Consider the following 15,732-nt stretch of genomic DNA (forward strand, 5'->3'; position numbering starts at 1 on the left):
AAGACAAGGGGGAGTAGGCAATGGAATCCTATTAATAGTTAGATCGACATGTTTTGAAATCTGTATTAATTTAGATTGTATAATGTGTTTTTCTAATAGAGCCTAACTTCATTTTCTATCAAAAATCCAATATGGTTTTATCTTTTTTTTTTGTAAAAATTAGTTGCCTATTGTATGTCCCTTATGCATGTTCATAGTTTAGACATACAACATGATCAAATTTGAATGTACTCTCTTATGCTAAATCTTCACCAAACTTTTCTTATGCAACCAATTTTTTTCTTCTATCTTTTTAAAATATTTTTTGTTGTACCGTATCATCTGCTCAGCTCTTTCCATTCTTACAACAATCTTGAATCTTTAATAAGATCTCAAAACCTCACTATAAGAGGCTAAAATATTCTAGTGTTCGATGGAAGTCCAAAAAGGCGCCAAAGAAGACTCAAAAGGGAGGGCTTTTTTGACACATGGTTTCAAACAATGAGGACTATGTTTAGCATTATAACATACTTGATTATTAATTCTCATGTATTATATAAATATTTGATGTGATATGTTTAGTAAGATAGTGGAGGAAAAAGGGCATCTGGCCACCTTGACCTGGCTGCCGCGCCCCCCCTCCACCCCCCTCCCAAAAAAAAAAAATTCTGGTCTCATTTCTCAAATTACATATTAACATTCATGTGCTCTACAATTTACTTTAACTATGAAGGCATATGCACCATCAATGACTCCGAAGGGATATTCTAATTAAGAGTGTGCAAAAATTTCTTACAGTCGCAACATATAATTGGAGCCTATTCATTATTGGCTTTATATTGAGATGATGCTTGTTATACTATATCAGCATCAAGCATCTACAGTGCCCATGCATATAAAAGAGGAAGATAGATCATTATTCTTATTTTTAGTGTTATTTTTTAATTTAAATTAGAAAGTAGATGCCAATACGTTTAATTGCCAAATTTTCAATACTTATCCTTGATCAGAAGAAATAACCTAGGCCAAGATGTGTATTAAAAATACCTACAACTAGATCATCTTTGGATGCTAGTCTAAGGATGAATATTCTGAAGTTATCCAGTTAAAGTGGCAAACACCATCCAAAAAGTGGTGGATAAATTTATTCGGTAAAAAACCTAGAAAGGTATTTACCTGTGAATTCTTATTTCAGGAGGGTGAAGCAATGTTAACCATCCAAAATGCTCTCTCTCTTCCCCTCTACTTTAACCTTTGCTATTTAACTATGTGAGAACCAACTGAAAAAAAAAATTTATTCGCTGGAGCAATGAACATAGATTGCCAAATATATTCAACGGGCGGGTAGCTATTCCGATTCGGCATCCAAGCCTATTGTAGGTGATATAATCCGGTTTTCTTTATGTTTTTAGGAACATTTTCAACCTGCTGAAATCAAAATAAAAGCCTTTCCATTTCCCGGGAGGGATAAGGAGAAGAGATACTGCCAGAAAAGCCGTCAAAAGATGCTATCCTCATGGTTCCATACAGCCTTGAATGAGTCAAAGTTTTACCCCTTTCTTTCCCTTTCTCCTCCTCTCCGAAGTCATTCCCCAAGCCTCCACGTCCTGCGCCGCTCTGGACACCCTCCCTACGCACTATCAAAGCGACACGAATTCAAATCAAGTGGATTTTGCTTGCGTGGCGCTATCTCATTGAGAGAAACGATGCTCCTATGTTCGGTGCGCACCGAACAGCAATTTAGCACATGCCGAAAATAGGACACCATATAGAAAAATATTAATCGGTGGTGCAAACGAAGATAAATACTAGGAGGATAGCAAGCGTGTCGACGTTGGAGTCCGGTGCTTCGCCGGTGTCTCTTTGTCGGTCCGCGCCCTCCGCGGAGTCTTGTCCATGGAAGCAAGAGCATTAATATTAGTGCGCGATGTGAAGGTTAGTCAAAGGCTGGTTACCTCGGGGCACCGGAGTGGAGGTCGACGTCAGTGTCGAAGAAGAAAAGTAAAGGAGAGTGGCGGAGAAGATTGGGCACCAAGGAATCCACTCAGAGGGGGGGAAGATAAGAGTGGTTAGGCTGCCCACCGGCGGCCGCAGGTGATCCTGGTTAGAGCCGGTCACCTGCGATCGCTGGATTCTTCTAGAGATTCGGAGAATCCTGTGCTTTCTAGGCCCAACAGGTGCACAGTTGCACAGTCGCTCTATACGCTGCATGGTTCCAACCATTTTTTTTTTTCTTTTTTTTTCTTTGGGGTGGTAGAAGCTTGGGTACAAACCATGCAGGGGCCACAGAGAGCACTAAGAGGAAACGTGTGATTTATGTTGCTTTGTAGATTGACACCATCATGTGGAAGTGATATTATGACAGTGATATGCACGTATATATGTTACATGTACGTCTTCATATTGAATGTTCTTTTCTTATTCCGTTTGTCTGAAATTTTGGAGCAGTTGAGGAATTGTCGCATACTGATCAGAATGCATTGCTATGATCGGAGTGGACAGGTATAAGTCATGTGAACATATTAGATGCATGGAGATCGAAGCTGAAGTAGGGACATCCGAACGTACACATGCATTTGCTCATTTGGTGTCTAATAGCTCCCTCCATTGATAGATGTGTTAGATTCTTGTTTGGGTTAAGGGGCAAGTTATCGTACGTACGAATGTGCTTGGAAATCTGCAGCATCCACATAGGCCTCCCCAAGGATCGGTGCTTAAAACGCCTCTTTCAACTACTTCTATTTAGTATTTCGAGTCCCGAGATAGAGAGTTGAATAGTCTCAAGTTTCTAATAATATGTCATTCCTTTCTTTATCCACGTTTTTTTTTTTCTTTTTCATGAGGAATATTATCCCATGCACCGATCCTTGTCTTGATGATCAAATTCTTAAATTCTTCTTGTAATCGTGTCTGAATGCTATTTTCTTCTTCCAACTTGTTCTGTTAATTTATTTGAGATGTCCTTTTGCAAGATTTCTAGCGAAGTGTTCATCAGCTTTGGTTTGACCAACTAATGGTTAAATCATGATATTGAAAGGTTCCACTCCAGTACAATAGAACGTTGATTTGGTGTGGAATGAATTAAATTATGTGACCCTCCGTGAATCCTTTGTGTGCACGTGTGGCAGAGGCAAATAAAGATATAACGGAGAATCTTAAAAGGATGCAAGTATTCACAAGAAATGTAAGGAAGCAATTTACAAATTCAAATTATATTTCAAATAATTATCATGTTTCATTTATACCGATTTGATCGTACCCAAAAGGGAGAAGAATTTTCTTAACCCACTTAACTCAAATATCTCAAAAAGAGTTTAGAAAAAAAATAAAAAAATTTGACAAAAATAGGATTGAGATATTTTTTCTTTCATTCATGATTTAAAAAATTATCGTAGAGAAGTCCACCTCTTACACAATTTGGATTGCATTTCTCTTTTAATTTGAATATGAATAGTTTTTCAAACATATGCATGACCAGTAGAAATAAATACTAAAAAAATTATATTCTACAAGAAGTAAATCTTGACTTTCATATCAATATTATCTTTTATTACTTTGTCTTATTCTTTCTAGATTATATCAACATTATCTTTTATTGCTTTGCCTATCAAAGACTTTTCTAAAAATAATTTTTTTAGTTTAATTGGTCTATTTTGGAATCCAAACAATAATATTTGGGCTTGATTACTGGTTGTGTGTTTCTCTTGATTTAATTTTTAAAAAAGATCATTTGAATTAAGCATCATATGATGAAGTTATAGTCACCAAAAGTTTGGCATATGACTCGATTTTTTGATATGGAGGATCTCCCTCTTGGACTATATCTAGCCCTATCTGTGATGGTCAAAGTAATATACATCAATTCTGATGATCCTCCTATATCATGATTATAGAATATCAAGTCTAATGATTCATATAAAAAATATTTTAACAAAAATATGAAGTCCATTTAAAATTTATTCAAAAAGTAGAACATTTTTTTAAAGAAGTTTATATCAATGATTTTAAACATAGCTAATTATGACATCCAAGTCCAAGGGTTATATATATGGGTTGAACTTACATGATTTTACCTTAACATCATATCTTGTTTCATAAAATTATGATTACCTTAAGGTTTATTCTAGAACCGTCGCCAAGAGTCTGAGAAGCAACCTGGGGAGACAAACATAAGAAATGGCATATGATGGCACTAGGTTTGAATTATATAATATAGATCAAATATGAATTCTTTTGAAGGTTCATATTTTGTGTTGAGAAAAACACCTCAAATTCGACTCATAAGGAGCCCACAACGAAGTCCACAGTAAGGAGAAGTCCAAGGAAGGAGCCCATATGAAGAACAGCCCGTTGGAGGGAGTTGGCCCATAGCTGGGCGCGGCCCAGCAGCTCGGTGTGGCCCAAGCCAGCACGGGTGCGCACGGGCTGCCCGCAGGTGCGGCCTAGGCGAGCGTGCGGGCGCACGTGAGCCAGCAGCAGGCGCGGCCCAACGGGCACGGGGTGTGCATTTCCCGCACGATTTCTCGCGATCCACCATAGATCAGTTTAGGTTTTCTACTCATTTCTCGTAGCTCACGGCTACTCTTTGTAGGAGCTGGTGCAGTGGTCCCAATCCTTGAGAGGCCAAGGGGTCAAGAGAGCCAGCTAGTAGATCTTAGTCGACTCATTCTGAGACTGGATCGACTAAGTTGAAAGTAAGTCGATCCAGTCACAGAATAGGTCGACTATGTCTCAAAGGATGGGCCAAACAGAAAGATAAGATCTCGGAGAAACTATGGATGGCACGTAGGTTAGTTGACTCAGTGCCAGTCTGAGTCAACTAGATTTCAGATGAGTCGACTCAGTCCTAGTCTGAGTCAACTCAGGTATGTGCAGACAATGAGATAGATTTTCTATTTGGATCTAGGGTCGGATTTAATCTTAGATGCCTTAAAGCCTGGTTTGAGAGGTCTTAAGGGAGCTATCTCAAGGTTTGGATTGAGATTAAGTCCATGGGTGAAAGCATACAAGACTTGGGCTTGGATGAGTGCTTTCATGCATGGGTTAGCCTAGAAAGTTTTTTGGACTTGGATTATTTAACCTGTTGTAATTGGTATATATACAGGTCTTGTAATACCAAAGATAAAGAGAATGAATGCAGAGTTTCTTCTTCTAAAACCATAGCCACCTCTCTTTCTCTCACGTCCTTAGTCTCCACCTAAGATTGCAAGCCAAAGAAGAAGGTAGCCTTGCTGCTCCCATCCACCATCCAATCAGGCTTCCGCGCTTTTCTTTGTCTCTTCTTCGATTTGCTGGTTTAACACTTAGGTTCCTACGCAAGAGATCGGTCCATGGTTGGTATCGGAGCAGTAACAGATTTTTTCAATATTTGGTATCAGAGTCAGGTTGAGCATGGAGGAGGAAGAAGAGAAGATTAAGGAGTTTTCTACTGTAGAGGATTAGTAGCAAGGTTTTAGATCAAGGTTTTCTCCAGATTTTGTGAGGAAAAAAGAGATCTGGAGGTTGTTGTCCACCACCCCTTATCAGGTATTTTTCAGATCTGCCTTTGTGCTGTTTTATGTTTTGGATTGATCATGAAAAGTAGCGGGGTGAAGGTTGGGTTTGATAAGTTTGATGGAAAGGAGAGTTTCACCATGTGAAAGGTTAGGGTGGAGGATCTGCTGGTTCAGACGGGATTGGATTCGACCTTGGATGATAGATCAGAGGAGATGACTGACAAGTAGTGGATGTCCTTGGAGAAAAGGGCATGTGCCATGATTAGGACTTATCTGACGGATGAGGTGTTGTATGGCGTGTTGCAGGAAAGATCATCGAGAGATTTGTGTTTGAGGTTGCATATGTTGTATATGGGAAAGAACATGTGCAACAAGTTAATGCTGAAGAAGCAACTTTATAGCCTTCGGATGCAGGAGGGTGAGGATGTTGCGGGGCATATTCAATGGTTCAACCGAATGAGCATGAATTTGCTCAATATTGGGGTGGAGCTTGAAGAGGAGGACAAAAGTTTGCTACTGTTATGTTTATTATCCAGGAGCTTTGATCTATTGGTTACAATGTTGCTATATGGTAAGGAGACACTGATGTATCAGGAGATCGTTTCAATGTTTAGATCCAACGAGCAGCGGGAACGGTTGATGAAGAGGGAGGTTTTTTAGGAGGATCTTGCTGTTTCGGAGCCCAAAAAATGAAAGAAAAAGAGCGAGCAGGTGGGGCGGAGATAGTCCCGAAAAGGCAGCAAGGAGGCTAAATACTTCAAGTGTGATGAAGCAGGGCACTTTAAGCAAGAGTGTCCGCTTTAGAAGAAGTGCAAGAGAGAAGAAAGAAAAGAATTAGATTCTTTAGGTTTAGTTGCTGAGTCTAAAGAGTCGGATGAGCCCTTGATAGTTTCAGAGGAGCTCGTGGGGTGCAAGGGTTCGAAATGACTTCGGAGGGGTCTGTGGAGTGCGGAGGGTCTGAAAGGGCAGCGACGGTGATCAAAGTGCAGTGGCAAGTCCAGTAGGATAGTGTTGGGAGGTTGGCCTCAGATATAGGATTGACTTCTGTAGCATCAGGTGGACTTCGAATTCAAGTGGAGCATCGGATAGAGGTGGCTTCACAGGTGGAGGGAGTTTTGGCACAAGTTCAGAGCAGAGGGGTGCAAGAGGAGGAGCAATATCCCAACACCAGTGCCAGAGTTGCACAGAGCTAGATGGAGTGGAGTGTGCAGTTGGAGAGGCGTGGCTCTGAGGGGATTGTGTCAGGTGGAGCATCAGTTGCAGTGACTATTGGTATAGGAATGCTGCAGTCTCTTCATGAAAATCCAAGGCAACAAGTGGTACAGCTACCAAGCAGAAAGGAGCCTACAACAAGTTTCAAGGTGGTGCCAAAGAGCAAGCAAAAGTCTTCAGCTATGGAGACGGTCATCCCAAAGGTCTCTAAGGGAGCTCAGAAGCTGAAGAAAATTAGCGGTGGCAAGGATGTTCGCACAAGGGGCTGTCAGGATATGCAACGATAGCGGGATCATGTAGGAGGATATTGCCAGGTGTGCTAAGGCTTGAGGGCACCAAAGTGGAGATTATAGGAGTTGGTGTAGTGCTCCTAAGCCTTGAGAGGAAAGAGGTCAATGGAGCCAGCCAGTAGATCTTAGTCGACTCATTCTGAGACTGGATCGACAAGTTGAAGGTGAGTCGATCCAATCTCAGAGTGGGTCGACTATATCTCAGAGGAGGAGCCAAACAGAAAGATAGGATCTCAAAAAAACTATGGACGACATACAGGTTAGTCAACTCAATACCAGTTTGAGTCAATTAGATTTTAGGTGAGTTGACTAGGTTTCAGGTCAGTCGACTCAGGCACATGCAGACAGTGAGATGGGTTTTTTGTTTGGGTCTAGGGTCAGGTTTGATCCTAAGTGCCTTAAGACCTAATTTGAGAAGTCTTAAGAGGGCTAACTCAAGATTTGGACTGAGATTAAGTCCATGGGTAAGAGCATACAAGACTTAGGCTTAGGTGAGTACTTTTATGTATGTGTTAGCCTAGAAAGTTTTTTAGGCTTGGGTTATTTAACCCGTTGTAATTAGTATATTTACAGATCTTGTAATACCAAGAAAAAAGAGAATGAATACAGAGCTTTTTCTTCTAAAACCCTAGCCGCCTCTCTCTCTCTCTCACGTCCCTAGTCTCCACCTAGGGTTGCACGCCAAGGAAGAAGACAGCCTTGCTGCTCCCATCCGCCATCCAATCAGGCTTCTGCGCTTCTCTTTGTCTCTTTTTCGGTTTGCTGGTTTAATACCCAGATTCCCATGCAAGAGATCAGTCCACAGTTGGTATCGGAGCGGTACCAGATTTTTTCAAGACTCTCATGGACCAAGTGGTCCACAAGCGAGATATCGCGGTTCACAGGCTTTGTGTGCATGATCAAGCAGCTAACAGTGCATGTAGGAGTGATCCGATGGTCAGAGGGTTATTTGAGTCCTAATCGGAGTCCTGTCTCTAGTCTGGGCTCAGTTTGAGAACTTTAAGAGGCCCTATAGGCATGGTCTTCAACAGCGATGGTAGCAATCGGCATGCTAGAGAAGCAACAGTCGAGAGAGAGTTCAGTAGGCAGCAGACAGATGCTGAGGGGTGCCGATAAAGAGGAGAAGCAGAGGACTTCAGGCAGATTGTCAGACAGTGGACAACAGTCATTTCAAGAGTTTTCTAGAGAGAGAGAGCTTTGTGAGGGAGTGCTTCTTATTAAGAGAGAGATTAGTGTACGAGGGTTGAGAGTGTGATCTCTTCTTGTAATTTTTTTTTTCTCATAGTGAAGCTTGCATGTCCTGTGGAGACGAGCCTTTGATTGATTCACGCATTTGATTGTGTTTTTTATTTTTTATTTTTTTCTATTACAATGAGTGGTACCAGATTCATAACAATTGGCATCAAAGCTAGATGGTATCAGGATGTAGGTTGTGGCAGTGGTGATCAAGATTGAAGAAGATGGAGAAATCATACTCAATCAAGATGAAAATCAATCGATATGATGAGAAAAGTAATTTTTCTTGTAGCAAGTGAGGGTGAAGGATATACTCATCCAACGGGATTGATTGATGCTCTCATATATGAGGAGAAGCTGATTACTATGGAGGTAATGGATTGAAGGCGGCTCCAGATACAGATGGTGAATACGATCCACTTGTACTTAATGGATAATGTGGTGATCCATTTGCTTAGCGAGACTTCTCCGATGGGGATGTGGACGAAGCTCAAAGAGATATACATGACGAAGTTACTCACCAATGTGCTCTTCTTCTAGAAGTAGTTCTACCAGCTATGGATCAGCGAGAAATAGAGCATGTAGGAGCATCTTAACAACTTCCAAAAGATCCTCATCGATCTTCTCAGTATTGACGAGAAGGTTGAGGAGAAGACTAGAACACTGGTTATGCTTTCGTCGCTTTCCTCTTTTTTTGAGTCTTTGATGACTGTTCTTCTAGTGGAAAAGAGCACCATCAAGATGGAAGAGGTAACTTCTGCTCTACTCCAGAATGAGATTCTCAGATGGAAGAATCGATCTTCGAGTTCAGGTAGTGACTCGGCTATGATGATGTCTGGAGGTGGTGACAACAGAAAATGGAGCGACAGAAGATCGTGAGATGGGCGATCCAAGTCTAAGATGAGGGAGTCAAGCAAAATTAGATGCTACAGATGTGATGAGTTGAGATATCATGTCAGAAATTGCCCACAACTCAAAGATCGGATAAAGGATACTATGACGATAGTGAGTAGTGATACAAAAAAAAGTGATGTGATTCTTCTGATTTTAGACGAGATATCTATTTCTTTCCATCAGTGGATTATGGATTCTGTATGTTCGCATCATGTGTGTTGCAAAGAGGAGCTGTTTGACTCCCTGAAGAGCAGTAAGGGCACTGTTCGTTTGCCGGATGGATCAAGCTATGCGATCGAGAGCATCAGGACTGTCAGTGTGAAGGTACATAATGAAACAGTCAGAAAATTAGATGAGGTCCGATATATACCCAGTTCTTGAAGGAATCTAATCTCTGAGCAAATTGGATTCGATCGACTACAAGTGGAGAGCTGATGGAGAAATTCTAAAGATCTTGCACGGCAGCAGGATTGTGATGAGGAGAAGAAAGTATGAAGGATATTACCTCTTGCTAGGGAGCTCAGCGCGAGGTGGAACTTCAAAAGCTAGTGGGAGCCCAGTGCGAGGTGAAGCTACAGATGCAGATGGATCAGACACGAGACAGGAGACTCGGAAGGATGACAGACAATATCATAAGGTGAAGTTCTTATTGCCACAAGAGGCTATTTCAAGTAGATCTCAAGTTAGGAGAAGCACAGCATATGATGGAGATGGGATCGAATGGCCTAGCTTGACTCTCATATTTGTCAATCTATGATCAACAAGTATATGCCCTAGGGCATAGGGGTGAGATCATCCAAAATGCTCTGAAAATTAGGTGGAGCCTGAATGTTGAGTCGAGGTGGAGATTATTGAGAAAAATATCTCAGATTTGACCCACAAAGAGCCCACAATAAAGTCCACAATAAGAAGAAGCCCAGGGAAGTAGCCTATGTGAAGAACAACCCGTTTGAGGGAGCTGGCCGCGGCCCAGCAGCTAGGCACGGGCCAGCCCAGGCGCGCACAGGCTGGCCACAGGCACGGCCCAGCGGGGCACACGACATGCATTTTCGATACGGTTTCTCACAGTCCACCATAAACTAGCCTACGTTTCCTGTCCATTTCTCATAGCTCATGGCTACTCTCATGGATCGAGCGGTCCAAATGCGAGATATTGCGATTCACAGGCTTTGTTTGCACGATCAAGCGACTGGCGGGGCATGCGGGAGCAATCCGATGGTCAGGGGGTTATTTGAGTTCTAATCGAAGTTCTGTCTCCGATCTGGGCTCGGCTTGAGGTGTTTAAGAGGCCCTGTGGGCAAGGTGTTCAACAGTGGTGATGGCAGTTGGCAGATCAGAGAAGCAGCAGCTGAGAGAGAGTTCGACAGGCAGCAGACAGACACTGAGGGGCGTCGGTAGAGAGCAAAAGCAGAGGGCTTCAAATAGATTATCAGACAGCGGACAGCGATCGTTTCAGAGATCTTTTAAAGAGAGAACTTTATGAGGGACTACTTCTTGTTGAGAGAGATATTGATGTACAAGAATTGAGAATATAATTTTTTTTATAATTTTTTTTTATAATAAAATTTATATATTTTATAGGGATGAGTTATTATCTTGTTCATATATTTGATTTTTTTTTTCTGCCGTAATAAATGACGCTGGATCTATAATATTTTGTGTCTAAACATCGGTAATCGTAAAAGTTTATTAAAGAAGCCATCCGGATGTATGACTAGATGGCAGAGTATGACGGGAGAATGCATGCACCATCTAGAAGGCGACGTCATGTTGGTGCACGTGCGCGGGAGTAGGATGGAAGAGCAAGCAGATTACATCCGCATAACAACAAGATCATACATCTTGGCAATCAGATTCATCTCATTCATGTGGGCCAATCATCAGGATAAGTGTATAAAGAGTGTGGCCCCCAAAAATGAGATGATCCGATTAGTACAGCGCACAACCACATGGTGCATGGAGGATATAATTTTTTTTGAAAAAGCAATGGAGATCCCTATGTTGGTCCCACCCCTTGAATTATTTTCATTTGGTGGTCTTGATTTAGTGGGGATCTGCATCGTACTATTGTGGAAGCACGTCAAAGTCCGAGGCTTGTAACCTAGCCAAATCCTAAACACTAAATTATAGAAGATGCCTTGCTTTCACCCACCCACGACAGATGCCCACATGATAACGGTTGCTTACAAAAATTATATGGGTCACGCATTATAGAAAAAAACATGAAATAGATTTTCTATTTTATCATATTTTATCTAACTATTATCAAATTTAAAGAATAAATTTAAAAATTAAATTTTTTTTTACTAACAAAATTATCAATCTCATAATTAAAAATAAAAAATATAATTTTTTTTAAATTTTTAAAATATACTTTTACCTGATACATACTATATGATCAGATGTTATCCATCAAGCAAATTAATCATTAAATGAGTCAATATATATTTTTAAATAAATTGATATAATTTTTAGAATATCATATTCACCAATATATAATATATGATCAGATGATATATATATATATATATATATATATATATATATATATATATATATATATATATATATATATATATATATATAAAATAAATTAGTCATCTAATAATCTAATATATATCTTCAAGTAAATTGATGTATAATTTTTAAAATATCATGTTCATTGATATATATTATATAGTCTGATGATACATATTCATCAACTTTTTGATATATACTAAATATTTTTTTAAAACGCATCTGCTATGGTCCAATATATATATTTAGATAAATCGATATGTAATTTTGAGAATATACTTTTTATTTAGAGATATGTATTGGATCACCATCATATGAGTATTAAAAAAGTTTATAATATATATCAAAAAATTGATATTGAATGTGTATCACCTAGCCATATATTGTTACTGATAAATATGATATTCCAAAAATTATGTACCAATTTGATGAGATTGCTAGATGACTAATGCTAAATATGTATCACTTGACCGTGTATTATATATTGGTAAACTTCATATTGTAAAAATTATATATCAATTTATTTAGAGATATAAATTGACTTGCTTGATAATTAATTTATTTGGAGTATACTATCTAGCCGTATATTATATATTAGTGATTACTATGTTCTGAAATCTATATATATATATATTTTAGATCTAGAGTACATGGATGAAAAGCACATTCTTAAAACAAAAAGAAAGAAAATATTGTACATTTCTAATTATACATGAGACTAATAGCTCTACTAATAAAAGAAGTTTTTTACTTTAATATTCCTTACTTAAGATGGTCATTAGAAGAGATGCGGCAAAACTGAAAGTTCATCCATATATCTTTTTCTCCGATGCCTACTAGTAGGAGTGGCAATTGGATCGGATCGGATCATATATGGGTCAGATCAATATGGATCGGATCAGAAAATCATCAATCCAAATTTGATCTGTTTATTAAAAAGATCAAAATAAATCTGAACCCAATCTATTTATTAAATAAGTAAATCGATCTGACTCATTTAATCTGTTTATTAAACAGATCAAATTAGATTAAATAAGCTAAACAGATTAAACAGATTGGATTAAATGAGTTAGAAATATATTAAATAGACTTTAAACAGATTAAATAGGACTTAAACAGATTAAATAGATTAAATAAATCAGAAACAAATTTAATAGATTATCTGAATTAATTTAATTTAAATATTAAATAAATTAAATAAATTGAATATTTAAAATTTAAATTTAATTTATATATTAAATATATTAAATAAATTAATTTATTTATAATTTAAATTTATTTATAATAGAATAAATATAGATATGGATGGAAACATATTTTGTGGGCCCTACTTGCTGCATATGATTTTAGTTCTCAGAATGCCTATGACAACCTAAGCGATTACTTTCCCCCTGTGGACGACCCGCAAAATATTCGTACATGGCTTGCTCTGTCGACCATTAATTATCATAATAGTAGTTTATTAATTACAGCATATTACCGAGAATTACCTTCCAGGATCGATGTCCCATACCCAACAAGGACGTGTTGGTTTTCCCCTCCCCAAGGCTTCATCTAATCTCGTATCGTATTTTTTTGTGATGGTCCGGCGCCTGGTCCGATACTACTGTCGGACAGAGGACAGCATACTGCCGGAAAGGATAGGATGCATACTGCCGTCATCAACTAATCATGCATCACTGTATCAGCCGACGGACAGAGGGCAGCATCCTCCATTCAGCTGTCCGGCCAGCGCAGCAGACAGCCTTGTGCCACAAATCCATCGAGTACTTTACCTAATTAATTTTAAAAAAAATTATTTATAAAAATAATTTAATTTTTAATTTATTTATCAAAATAATATAAACAGTATAAAATATCATTCAAAATGATATTTTTTGATAACCACGTCACCGCCATTCTCCATATGGACGTGAAAAAAAAATTAAAATCATCAATTCAAATGACGTGTTTTAAAACGCCATTTGAATTGACGATTTTAATTATTAATTCTTCAAAAAAAATAAAAATTATAATTTTAAATTTAAAAAAATAAAATTTTTAATTTAAATTCAAATAAAAAATATCATTTCAAATTACTTTCCTCATTTCAAATTAATTAATTTTTTTAAAAAAATATCTCAAAAAAATATATCTTAAAAAATTAAAAAATAAAAAATATCATAAAAAAGAAAAAAAAAGAAAAAAGATAAGAAAAAAAATAAAATTTATAATTTTAAATTTAAAAAAATAAAATTTTTAATTTTAATTCAAATAAAAAACATCATTTCAAATTATTTTCTCCATTTCAAATTAATCTTTTTAAAAAATATTCCAAACAAAGGAAAAAACTACCTAAAAAAATTCCATAAAAACAGAAAAAAAATGAAAAAAATTAAAATTAAAATTTTAAATTATTAAAAAAATTAAAATTTTAATTTGAATTTAAAAAAATAAAAAATAAAATAAAAAAGTGAAAAAATGAGAAAAAAATAAAAATAAATTAAAATAATAAATTAAAATTTTTAAAAAGATAAAAATTTTAACTTTAATTCAAATAAAAAATATCATTTCAAATTACTATCCCATTTCAAATTATTTTTTTAAAAAAATATATGAAAAAAGAAAAAAATTGGTGTACAAAAAATAAAAACAGCATAAAAAAAGAAAAAAGAGAAAATATTTAAATTAAAAAAAATAAAAATAAAAATTTTAAATTTTTTAAAAAATAAAAATTATAATTTTGATTCAAATAAAAATTATCATTTCAAATTAGTATCCCCATTTCAAATTATCTTTTTAAAAAAAATATTTTAAAAAAATTGGTGTAAAAAAGAAATAAAAAATACCATAAAAAAAGAATTAAGAAAAATAAAAATAAAAATTTTAAATTTTTAAAAAATAAAAATTTTAATTTTAATTTAAATAAAAATCATCATTTCAAATTACAATCCCTTTTTCAAATTAATTTTTTTAAAAAATACCATAAAATAAAAAAAGAGAAAAAATTAAAAAAATAAAAATTATAATTTAAATTAAAAAAATAAAAAATTATATTTTTAATTCAAATAAAAAATATCATTTCAAATCATTTTCTTCATTTAATATTAATTTTTTAAAAAAAATATCCCAAAAAAATTTTAAAAAAATACCATAAAAAATACCATAAAAAATGAAAAAAATGAAAAAAATGAAAAAGAAATGAGGAAAAAATAAAAATTATAATTTTTAATTTAAAAAAAATAAAATTTTTAATTTAAATTCAAATAAAAAACATAATTTCAAATTACTAAATTAATTTAATTTAGAAATACCTTAAAAAATATCCCCTTCAAATTAAAATTTTAATTTTTTTATTATTTAAATGTATAATTTTAATTTTCTCCCATTTTTACCCTTTTTGGCATTTTTTTAGGTATTTTTTCCTTTATTTGGAATATTTTTTAAAAAATTAATTTTAAATTAATTTAGTAATTTGAAATGATATTTTTTATTTGAATTAAAATTAAAATTTTTATTTTTTTAATTTAAAATTATAATATTTATTTTTTTTTATTTTTTCTTTTTTATGGTATTTTTTCTTTTTTAAATTTTTTAAGTTTTTTTGGGATATTTTTTTAAAAATATTAATTTTAAATGAAAAAAATAATTTGAAATGATATTTTTTATTTGAATTAAAATTAAAATTTTTATTTTTTAAAATTTAAATTTAAAATTATAATTTTTATTTTTTTCTCATTTTTTTCATTCTTTTATGGTATTTTTTAAAAAAATTAATTTGAAAAGGAGATTGTAATTTGAAATGATGATTTTTATTTAAATTAAAATTAAAATTTTTATTTTTTAAAATTTAAAATTATAATTTTATTTTTTAAAATTCTTTTTTATGATATTTTTTATTTTTTTATATCAATTTTTTTTCAGATATTTTTTTTAAAAAAATTTGAAATGGAGATACTAATTTGAAATGATGATTTTTATTTTAATCAAAATTATAATTTTTATTTTTTAAAAAAAATTAAAATTATATTTTTTTATTTTTTTATTTTTTTTGAAAAAAATTAAAATTTCTGATTTAAATAGCATTTTTTAAAACACTATTTAATTTTATGATTTTATTTTATTTTATT

This window comes from Elaeis guineensis, chromosome 5, assembly GCF_000442705.2.
Source record: "Elaeis guineensis isolate ETL-2024a chromosome 5, EG11, whole genome shotgun sequence".
Lineage (NCBI taxonomy): Eukaryota > Viridiplantae > Streptophyta > Magnoliopsida > Arecales > Arecaceae > Elaeis > Elaeis guineensis.